General features: G+C 50.7%; 3 pseudogenes; 2 read left to right on the forward strand and 1 right to left on the reverse strand.

The window, feature by feature from the left end:
- Positions 1–4,526: 4,526 nt before the first annotated feature.
- On the forward strand, positions 4,527–6,449 carry LOC149808909 (proteasome subunit beta type-4 pseudogene; annotated as a pseudogene).
- Positions 6,450–7,037: 588 nt separating this feature from the next.
- LOC149808910 (proteasome subunit alpha type-6-B pseudogene) lies at positions 7,038–8,006 on the reverse strand (annotated as a pseudogene).
- A 1,486-nt stretch (positions 8,007–9,492) lies between these two features.
- Positions 9,493–10,724, forward strand: LOC149808911 (triose phosphate/phosphate translocator, chloroplastic pseudogene; annotated as a pseudogene).
- Positions 10,725–10,754: the final 30 nt, after the last annotated feature.

Below are 10,754 nucleotides of genomic sequence, written 5' to 3' on the forward strand. Positions count from 1 at the left end.
CTGGTGTGGCCTCATCACGGTAAACAACGGTACTGCATTCCATGAGTGTTGCACATCCCAAGCTTGGAATGTCAGCTTCGCCGCATATCTTTGATATAAGCAAGTTACCATTTCCGACAGCGGGGACATTAGCCACTTTTGACATTGGCCACGACGAGGACATTTCTATACGCTGCGCTCTGTCATGTGCTTGTCAACGCTGAACGCACGCTCGACTGAAGTGCCAACTTCATCACTCTGCATGCAGAACTTTTCATGACGACAGCATGCCTTCATGCGGAAGCAGAAGCATCGGAGTGTGGAGAATCTGGCTGCAGCATGGCACCTAAATCCTATGTTTTGCCAGTGGGATTGGATGAGAGCGCTCTTAGGACTGGCACATGATCACAGATTGCTATTTCATCGTGTCAAAGCGACTCCAGCCAATTCAGCTGCGGTTGACCACTGTACATCTCGGATGACTGAGAGCCTTCTTGAAGGTTTGGGTCTGGCGCAAGCTGTGGTAGCACTAGGGCTGCCTCCCAACCACGAGCCTAGGTCTGACCAAAGCAAAGTGAAAGTGGGGTTGACATGCGCAGGTGTGGGGGCGGCGCACCAGCTCACATCGGTGCCGGGGACATGGGAAGCCACGCAGGAGGTTTCTGGTGCTTTCTTCTCGCTTACGCGCGAGGAGCGCTCCGCGCTTGACGACGGCTCTAGTCCACACGATGCAGCGAGCGAATATGCCAGTGCCGAGAATCTCGAGGCATACGATGACCTTGACTCCCAGGCCCAGCACTTTGGAGGAACGTTGCGAGTGGCTACGGGGAAAGCGGCAGCCCACAAAGCCAGCAATGTCCAGTTCGCAGGAACGATGCGGGGTGCTCCAAGAGCTGAGGCCGAGAGCCCTGCTGCAAGTGTTTCCTTTGCGGGAACCATGAGAGGTGCCGCGCACGAGGCAGCAAATCCCGCGGGTGGAGGCAGACAGGGTGTGAAGTTAGCAGGCACTGGGCGAGGCCCGTCCGGCGGAAACTTTGGTTATGGGGGACAAGAGTTTGACGACGATGCAGACGACATGGACTCAGACGAGGCTGGCATGGACAACGACATAAGCGAGCTGATAGACAAGAGCACAACGCAGCTGAAGCAGCTCCAGCAGCTCATGAGCTTTACAAAGCCATCGGCCCCACCGCAGGCTGCAGGTGCTAAGGTGCGGATGCCAACTGAAGCGTTCAGTGCACAAACGGCATGTAGGCATTCCCATTTGTTATGTATAAGTCTCTACTCGGCATCGCCTGCATGGATGTGCACGCAGCTGTTGTTCAGGGCTGTCAGACTGGTTCAGGCAGATACGTCTCCAAAAACATGATCTGAGATGCCCTGAACCGGCATCTGCGGTACATGTTTCTGCAGAGGGTCCCGAGCAGAGACATGTTACTACTCTTACATGCTAAGTACTAGTAGGGTAGGGAGACGTACTTGCCTCGCGGATGGGAAGCAATGGGAAGGAAGTACACTCCGCTCGCAATCGATGTGCTCTACGCAAATTGCATCGTGGTGAAGCCCCCTGAAGATTCAAGGGTTTGTGACAATTTGTGCATGGCGAGGGAAGAGAAGGTGAGAGGGGTGCATCCCATCTAAGGACAGAAGACCAGACCCTGCTGTTAGATCGGTTGCGTTTCCGGTGTGCTCTGCGAACTTGCATGCTGTATGCCTTAATTGTGACGCAGCAGCACCTCCCCATATGCTGCATCACTTGCAGGAAACCAAGGTGAAGGCCCGGGGCCTGCATAGTGCCCCCGGTGCCGAAAGAGTGGTTGTCGAGGCAAAGAGCACCCGGCCGCAAAGTGCCACCTATGGTGTGTCCCGCCTCCACACCTCCCCTCCAACGGTGTCACGCCCAGCGACCAAGGCTGCAACGACTGAAAAGCAAGCCAAAACAACACCTACGGTACGGAGGCTGCCAAAGCATCACTTTACATGCAGCTTGATCATGTGGCTGAGGTGATGGGAACGGGTATATTCAAACAGCACAACCACGTCCAAATGGCCATTGGCATTGGTGCGATACAATGAAGAACTATCGTAGGCATGGGCCAGGCCCACAGCACCATCGCCGACCGCATGTAGTGCACAGCATTCCGTGTGAGGGTATGCTGCAATCAAGTTTGTGTTCTGCAGCTTGCTTGCCGTAAAGGAAGTTGCATCAAGTTACATGCAGAAGTTTCTGGCCACTGGCCAAAACAGGTTTCGAGTCAGTCGCCTAGTGTGCAGGTAGGAAAAGCAGCCCTCTCGGCAAGGAAGTCAGTCGACTTGTCTGAGCGGCGCAAGGTTAGTGCCAAGCTGGCCAAGGAGCGGGCTGATAGTGATGCCCGCGGTGGCCCTACCGATATCAACAAATTCAAAGCTGGGTCGCTTTTTGGAGCCCCAAAACGTTTCGTGTGATGCCAGCCTAGGCGATTGCTCCTTACGGCCTATGGAAACACATTGTTGCCATTGGCATTATCTTCGTCATGATGACGATTTACCGTTTTGCAACGCTGACGCAACCACATGAATACGCCAAGTGCAACACGGGCATTGGGTTTTATTATGATACCGTCATATGATTGGAGTATTTGCCTTTGGTCTATAATCGATTGCAGTCAATGACCGTGTTTACAGTAGAGTACGAGCCATGCACACGTGATTATTAGCCCACTCCAGCAAGTGGAAGATCGTGGAATGGTATGCATTTCAAGACCAAAGACTAGATAGAGTCGTTTACTTCTCTTTGCTGATAGCGAAGACTTGCAAATTTCGTGGCCAAGGAATAACTGTGTTAAACACACCACCAGGTAATGCCAGACATGGCGCTCAAAGTAGCACGTGCAGACACAAAGTCATGCATGTTGGCATGTTCCGCAACATTGATACACACATCACAGAGAAATACGAATGTTAGCATGTTCCCTGTACAAACAAAGACTTGAAAGGTCTTGCATAAACACTGCCTCGTTTACAGCACATATTTCAACATCTGCAGGTCTCGTTGGTCAACAGTAGATGTAACATGCTCGACTGCCAACCATCATCATGACTGTGGTACATGACAGTCAGCCCTGAGCCTCAGCAAATTGATTGGCCAGAACAGGATTAGCTTGTAGATGCTCCTTCAACTCGCCTTCAACACTCTCGATCTGTTTGACGTAAGTGTCCCGATCGGCTCTGCCCTTCTGTATCCGCACCTCATCTGCTTTGAACCCTTCCTCATACTGTGACATGATGGTGGATTTTGGTGTGAAAAGGTACGCTTTCCCGACATTTTTGTATGTAACCACGTCCGCCTTTAACCTGCTCAGCTCCGCTAGCACAAGCTTCTTGTGCATCACGGATTTTTCGAGCGCTGTCAACATTTCATCATTCTGCACAGCCAGACATGGCTCAACAGCTGACAAAGAAAACTCTTCTTGGATCCTGAACTCCAATGACCACACAAGCATCCACATACCAGCGGCAGGATGAACGATTGTCGTGTCTTGCGCAAACTCAGCCCTATTGGTCATAAAATAGTGGATCGGCTTGGCTGCAATCATCGACCAGGTGGAAGTATAATGAAACACAGTTACAGAAGTCATCTCAGGTTGTGTATATTGCAATGCATTCCCTTGAGAACAAGTGCATGCGATGAATGCTAGTAAATGGACCCTATAGATCAGCTGTGCTATTAGCATTCATGCGCAACAAAATGCACAGATGCACCGCCCTGCTGTTACCATGGCATATGAATCTCACCTTTTGGTTAGCTCGGTGGGCCAGAATGACTTTCTGGCGCAGTTGGTTGAATGTGCTTACTGCCTCTTGATCCACCATCTTTACAACGTATCTACCACCACAAGCGTTGCAGCATATGTTAAAGTACTTTAATGGAACAGTTTGGATATTCTTACAGCTTCGAAGAAGTCTAAGTTTGTGCGTCCCTACAGAGCACGAACATGAGTCGATACTGCTTCTGAGGTGAAAGCCTATATCATGCTGATCATGTCGTTCTGCTACGGGGCATGAACTTAGTTGAACCTTGAAGTGATGTAGAGTTGGCTGTCGGTGGCACAGTCTGGCAGAATGGTCAGAAGCAGTGTGCCTCGTCATCGCAGGCAATTCAAGAGTCGGACAAGCTGCAGTGGCAACATACAGATCTGTTAAGAGTGCCTCGAATGGCTGCCCTCCACTGTCATAAAGGAATGGCTGCAAGATCGGAATTATCACCGTCATTCTCACGCATGCTTTTGCAAGTCTCAAGGGTGGTGGTGCTTACCAGTGTTTGTTGCAAACGAACTTCACATTCATTTGCCTTGCTGTGAATCTTTGCAAGAAGTTGACACCCGCATCAGTTTTCGTTGCCATGATTCCCAGTCAGACCAAGCATTCTCCTTCCATTGGCCCTGGTGTGGCTTGGAATGCCGTAACTCATCCCCACGATGAGAAGGTTATCGACATCTTGAGACCCCTAGCGCAGCTTCCGCTCTGTGGGGCCGAGGCATTTGCAACAAATCCTGCGGCCTTGAGCCATGAAGGGGCGGAACCTAGAAAACATACGCAGTAAGCTTCTCAAATCTCTGCTCATGACCTTGAAAGCATACCCTAGTCAACCAGGTGCTGAACAGGCATGCGATTGCAGGTACCCTTACGTCACAGGAACGTCAGTCCTAGCAATGACATATGCAGATGGTGTCATGATGGCATGCGACACTTTGGGTACGCTGCTGTCAACTGCAGGTAGATGTCTTAGAGTGATCTGCTCTGGTCCATTGTCAAGTAGGGGCGGATTCCGAGCACACTTTGTGAAAGCATTGCAGGTAGATGCCTGAGTATCAAGTGCAGTTCGAATGCATGCTGTTTTTTTATCTGCAGGCAACTTGGGGGGCCCTTGCTGCATGGGGCATTTGCTGCATAATGCAGCCTTGCCCGCCTGGACTCAGGGGATACCAACAACCCACCAGTGTTTTCAGACCATGCCAGTACTGAAACTGCAGATTCTCAGGGAAGCATTCTGTCTGCGAGCTGTCCATAGGTACCATGGCAATTATCGTTGACCCGTGCAGTGGGCATGCTCATGACCTTGCCATTGCGTCTGCATTGTCAAGGAGGCAACAAGTATTCACCATCCACAGAAAGTAGCTTTTGATGGCGACAAGCACCAGTATGTTGTCAGAGCTCTTGATAATCCGCATTTCCAACCTTCCACAGACAGGCTGCTGGTCATTAGCCATGGTCACTACTGGTACTCGTGGTGGCATAATTTCGAACATAACGATCTTTGACGGGGCCAGGACTGTTGCAGCTGCGTATGGATCAACGAAGCGCTACAAGAGCGTGGAACGCATCTTCAAAGTGAATGATAGCTGCATTGTTGGGGCGTCTGGTGAGATCTCGGACTTTCAGTACATTCAGACCCTTCTATCCGAGGTGACCATGGATGACTACATAGCCGACGACGGCATCACGCTCAGCCCTAAGGAGATACACGCGTACTTGTGCAGGGTCATGTACAACCGTCGCAACAAGTGCGGAGCCCCTCAATGTGCAGTCATCGCTGTCACCTTGTCGGCCGGGGTGTGCTGTCCGGGAACTGAAACTATGTTTGTGAAACAACGCATGAGATGACGACAAGGGATGCATAAGAACCGAGATCAGGGGCTCCATCTATTGTTGCAGCCCATTGCTTATGATTCTATGCAGCATCAGCGTCGCAAGCAATGAGCCGTGATATGCAGGGCGCCAGCAGCATCGGTTACATGGCTGCCCATCAGGCAGGAAGTGGGATTGCACATCAGCTTCTCAAGTTCTGCTGCCAGCAAAACTTGCATGTGTCTGTGTCTGTCTGTGCATGCTGGCAATATCGTGCACAGATGCCTGCTGTCGTGTGATATCAGCACCAGCGAAAGAACGTTTCTTTCAGGCCCTTGCAGGCGCAGGCATCACTGGCTGGACATTAACAAGTATGATGGTCCGGAGATAAGTAAGTTGCTTGCAAGACGTGGAAACCCTCCAACAAAACTTCAGGTAGTGTGCAGGTGAAATGAACTTTGTGCTCATGCTCACGTTGCGACGTTTTGTTGCGCAGGTTTGATCCTCTCTGGAACACGCTTGTGGTGGCAGGATGGCAGGACGATAAACCTTTTTGCGCCATGGTTTCGATGATTGGCGTCCACTTTGAGGATCAGTACGTATGCACGGGATTTGGCGCTCAGCTGGGCCTGCCCCTCATTCGTGAAGCTCACAAGCCAACCATGACGGAGGCCGAAGCCACAACAGTCATGCATAAAGCCCTCAAAGTGTGCTACTACCGCGACAAGGACTCCATCAACAAATTCATCATGGCGAAGGTCACCAAGAGCGGGGTTACCATCTCCGATCCCTTCGCTGTCCAGACCGAGTGGAACTATCAGCTCATGCAAAATCCAACGGCATTCTCCGTTGGAGCATGGTGATGGTGTTGTATCATTTGCAACACTACCGAGTCATCTGCAACTGGTTTCAGAAACGTTTAATGCATGGGCATATATTGGGGGGCACTGCCAAAAACAGTTGTTTGCTCAAGGTTTTATTGTAAACAGAGGGCGTGCGTCTTGTCTATTGCTTGCGACCTCCCAACATCTCGAGAGTTGCACCATGATGTAGTACAGTGAGGCGAGTCCACCAAAGTATATTGACAAGTCATGCATGCGAACTACAGCCCTTTGAGCAATGAGTAACATGTAGCCGTCCATGGCAGTGCACTACCTGAGGCATAAAGGAGTCTGGAGCTTTTCCAAACACATCCGCTTGACAACAACGTATCGTGAAATATGTGCAATGTTGCACAAGCTTCTGGCCGTTGGGCCTATGCATGATTGCTGAAGACCACCTATGCGCCACTGCTTGGAGTAGTGAACCATCACGAAAGACAATATATATCGCCCAAGTTGCCTACACTTTACAGGCAGGCCCCATTGCTCAAGTATCATCCAAGATAACGGGCCAAAACACCTACGGAACCTGCCATTGAGTCAGTCCTATGGTGACAGCTCAATTGAGGCTCAGTCCCTTTCACTAATGGCAACAAGTGCTTCCTCCACTTCTTCAACCGAGAGGATGCGAAACCGAGTGTCGCCTTTGCTCACGACACCAACCTGAATCTCCGTGGCTTTGAAGTCCTCTGACAGCACATTTTGAAGGGCAGAAATGGCTGTATGTATGGCGGATTGAAGGTCAGCCGGAGTGCCTGCCTTCAGTTTCTTCTCTAGGAAGGTGTTTGCTTCTGTATCTTTGGCACCAGCTGCGCATGCTTTGTAGCCAACGAAGTAACCTGGAAACAAATAAAGCAAATTGATAAGTCGCTAACATTCAAACATGCTGGTTGCAATGTCCAAGGAGTGGTCTTAATTGCAGGGGTCTGCTTGGGACCAAGCGACAGACGACTCACTGAACACAAAACCCCTATCATGTCAATTGCTCCTGGCAGCGTGGGGCAACAGCACTGGTATAAGCGCCCCTAACACGCACCTTGTCAGGATCGTGCAACGGTTGCAAGGGGATGGCACACCTGCAGGGTCCACCTTGTACAGCAATGGGCCCCTCTCTTCATCGATACCAAAGAGCATAGGCACCACGCCCAAAGGCCTCATTCGTGCGTACTGAGTGTGAACTTGAGCTTTGTCAGCCAGGACTTGCGCCAGATAGTCCACGGGAACTTCATAACCATATTTGAAGCGAAACTCAGCTGCTTCTTGTCTTGCTGTCTGGACTATTGACCGAGAGTCAGCAGGAAGGCCAGTCACTAGCATTCCGATGAACTTTGTGATGGCAAACAGATTGGTGACACTGCTGGGATCGATGAGTTTATCAGGGACCTTCTTCTGCGTTACCACGCAGACACAATCTAACCCTCGAACTCCGAGGCTGGTGACGCCAACGGACTTGACGGCCTTGAAGGCGTACTCCACCTGGTACAAACGACCCTCTGGACTAAAAATGGTGATGTGCCTGTCATAGCCTGAAGGAGCCATCTTGAGCTGGCTGAGCAAGATCCACCAAGTTCGACGTCCTTTCGACACCCCTGAAGCCTCTCAACTGTCGAGGAAGTTGATGCGAAACGAGATTACCTTGACGTACGAGCACTGCAGGAGTGTACACGGCGGAGTAAAAAGAATGTCACATGTGCCCGTGACCTTGTCTGATCTGTTTGTCTCTTCAAATTTGAGCTGGTTTGGGAAGTCGTGATAAACCCCGCTAATGTTTTTAGGGATTTCCACACGTTTTATCAACACAGCAGCCACGATCGTGAGCATCGACGATGTACAGCAGAGAGGAGTAAACGATACAGATACCCATACACCAACACCAACTCTGGTTTTGCTGACAGCTGCGGTGCTAGTGTTCATCAGCAAGGGAGACCGAGAGAGAACATCTCGTGTACTAACCCTAGATCCACCTTGTCAACCATGAACGCCTCGATCATGCAACGAGCGGTTCTCGGAACACGGGCTGCTGTCTGTCTTCCCGTGGCCAACCGAAAGGTAAGGTGGTTGGCAATATGCGTTTGTGCAGAAAATTCTCGTCTGCCTGGCATGACTGCATATTGTCTGCTTTTAACGTCTCAGCTTGATCCAGGAACCTAATTGCTGCAACCAAGTTCCCTCCCGTTTATTCCATCTTGTTCCCCTTTAAAGTTTGTCGTGTATGCCGTTTGCAAGCTCTGAAGCTTCATGAAGAATGTTGATAATGTCGGTGCATGCAGGCAGCTAATGTCAGCGTGCAGAAGCCTGCCTACATCAGGCCTGTCAAGCATATTTCGCAAAGCACCGATGTGTCGAACCGCAATATTGTTGTTCAAGCTTCAGCTGCGGCCGACACTCCCGCGAATGATCCTTTTGAGAGGTGCGCTTCTTGTGGAATTTCTTTGCAGTCGTTGCCTTCAATTCGTGCTTGAGCTTGGCTGCATGCCTCAATCGTCGCCACAAATGAAGAGCTCCGATTAGTAATCTTCCTTTGATTGGGCTGCTGCCATACTGTGTCCAGCGCCGTGAGAATCGCAGTCTTGAATGAGTTGCGGCCCCGCTAGCTCAGCCAAGCGACAGCACTGGTACACTTTTCTTCTTCGTTTTGTGCAGATCTTTCAATTCGAGTACTGCACGGCGCCGGAAGAGCGACTCGAACAGCGGCCTCGTGCATCATGTCTTGACGGAGGTGCATGCTTTTATGGAACTCCAATCGTCACCATTGTTGAAATCGAACTTTGAAGTGTTGGCCTTTGATCAACAAGGTCATTTGTATGCAAATATTTCGTTTCTCACTGAGTGGCGCTGTAGGGAATTGCATGCGGAGACGATTGTAATGTCGGGCGGTGGGCACGTCGTCACCTGAGTTCCGTAGAATTTTTCGTAATTGCGCCTGTCGAGCTTCTTGAAGCAATTTGGCAACCCTAAGACGCAAGAACGCTGACATGCACAGTTCACGGATTGGACCACTCTTACGTGAGGCACTCACTGAAAGATGGCCAAGTCACCAAGGCATGTGCATATATGTACCACACCAAGGAAGGGCATTCCCAAAGGCAATACAAAGAACGGAATGCTGTCACCCACAGCCATTGATGTGCTAAAGAACACGCCCCGGTCTCTGCTTGCCGTCCGCACTGCAGAACCACATGGCAGCTTTGGGTAAGCACATTAATGATTAGAATACACGCAGGACAATCTGCGAAGCCGCCCTTCCACATACATGATGTGGTGCATCATGGCTCAAGTGTCGCCAAAGGTTGTCACTTTCTATATTAAACATCTGGTATACTGTCATGCAGCTTCTTTGCAAAGATCGTTGGCGAGAAGAGGGCCGCAACGACCGTTACAATACTCTTCATCTTCATGTGGTACGGCCTGAACGTTGGCTTCAACCTGTGCAACAAGTCCCTGTTCAACCAGTTCCCTTTCCCCTGGTTTGTGTCAACCGTCCATGTCGTTGTGGGAACGATCTACTGCGCCTTGACCTACCTGGTGGGAGCCAAGGAAGCCTCATTCCAACGCCCCATCACCAAAGATGAGTTCCTCAAGATCCTTGGCCCTGCCTCGATGCACGCCATTGGCCACGTCGCTGCCAACCTTTCCTTCGCAGCCGTTGCCATTTCTCTGACGCACACTGTCAAGACGTTGGAACCTGCGTTCAACGTCGTCCTGTCCAAGCTCATCCTGGGCACAGCCACGCCTTTGCCTGTCATGGCTTCTCTCGTTCCCATCATGGTGCGGCTCCTGCCTGTTGTTAAGGTTTCACCCTGTTTTGGTAGTTAATTGGTTGAATGCAATGGCATGGGCAAGGAAGATGCCAACGACGTTGCAATGCGACACTGCCCAACTTGATTCTTGCATGTTCAACTTACCGTGCATCGGTGATTAATGCGGCAAGTTATCCCACCTTTGCATGGAAGCTTGTGACACTCAGTGTATGCCCTCACATAGCGCTTTGCAATTCCTGATGTGTCCGAGGTTGGTCTCACAGCCTGAGACGTGCCCTTGCCATATGCAAAACGCCTCAACTTGGACATGAGGAACGGCAGAGCACGTTGGGCACTATGTACATGTCCTTGTGATGATGACATGATTTGCCTGTAGGTGGGTGTGTCCTTGGCATCGGCTGCAGAGCTGTCCTTCAACTGGTTGGCTTCTTAACGGCGATGGGATCCAACTTGACTTTTGGATTCCGCGCTGTGTGGACGAAGAAGGCGATGAAGGGTACGTTGCTCAATCTGGTGAATTCAGACA

The sequence above is a fragment of the Nuphar pumila genome, unplaced genomic scaffold (assembly GCF_984573655.1).
Source record: "Nuphar pumila unplaced genomic scaffold, dmNupPumi1.hap1.1 HAP1_SCAFFOLD_1995, whole genome shotgun sequence".
Classification (NCBI taxonomy): Eukaryota; Viridiplantae; Streptophyta; class Magnoliopsida; order Nymphaeales; family Nymphaeaceae; genus Nuphar; species Nuphar pumila.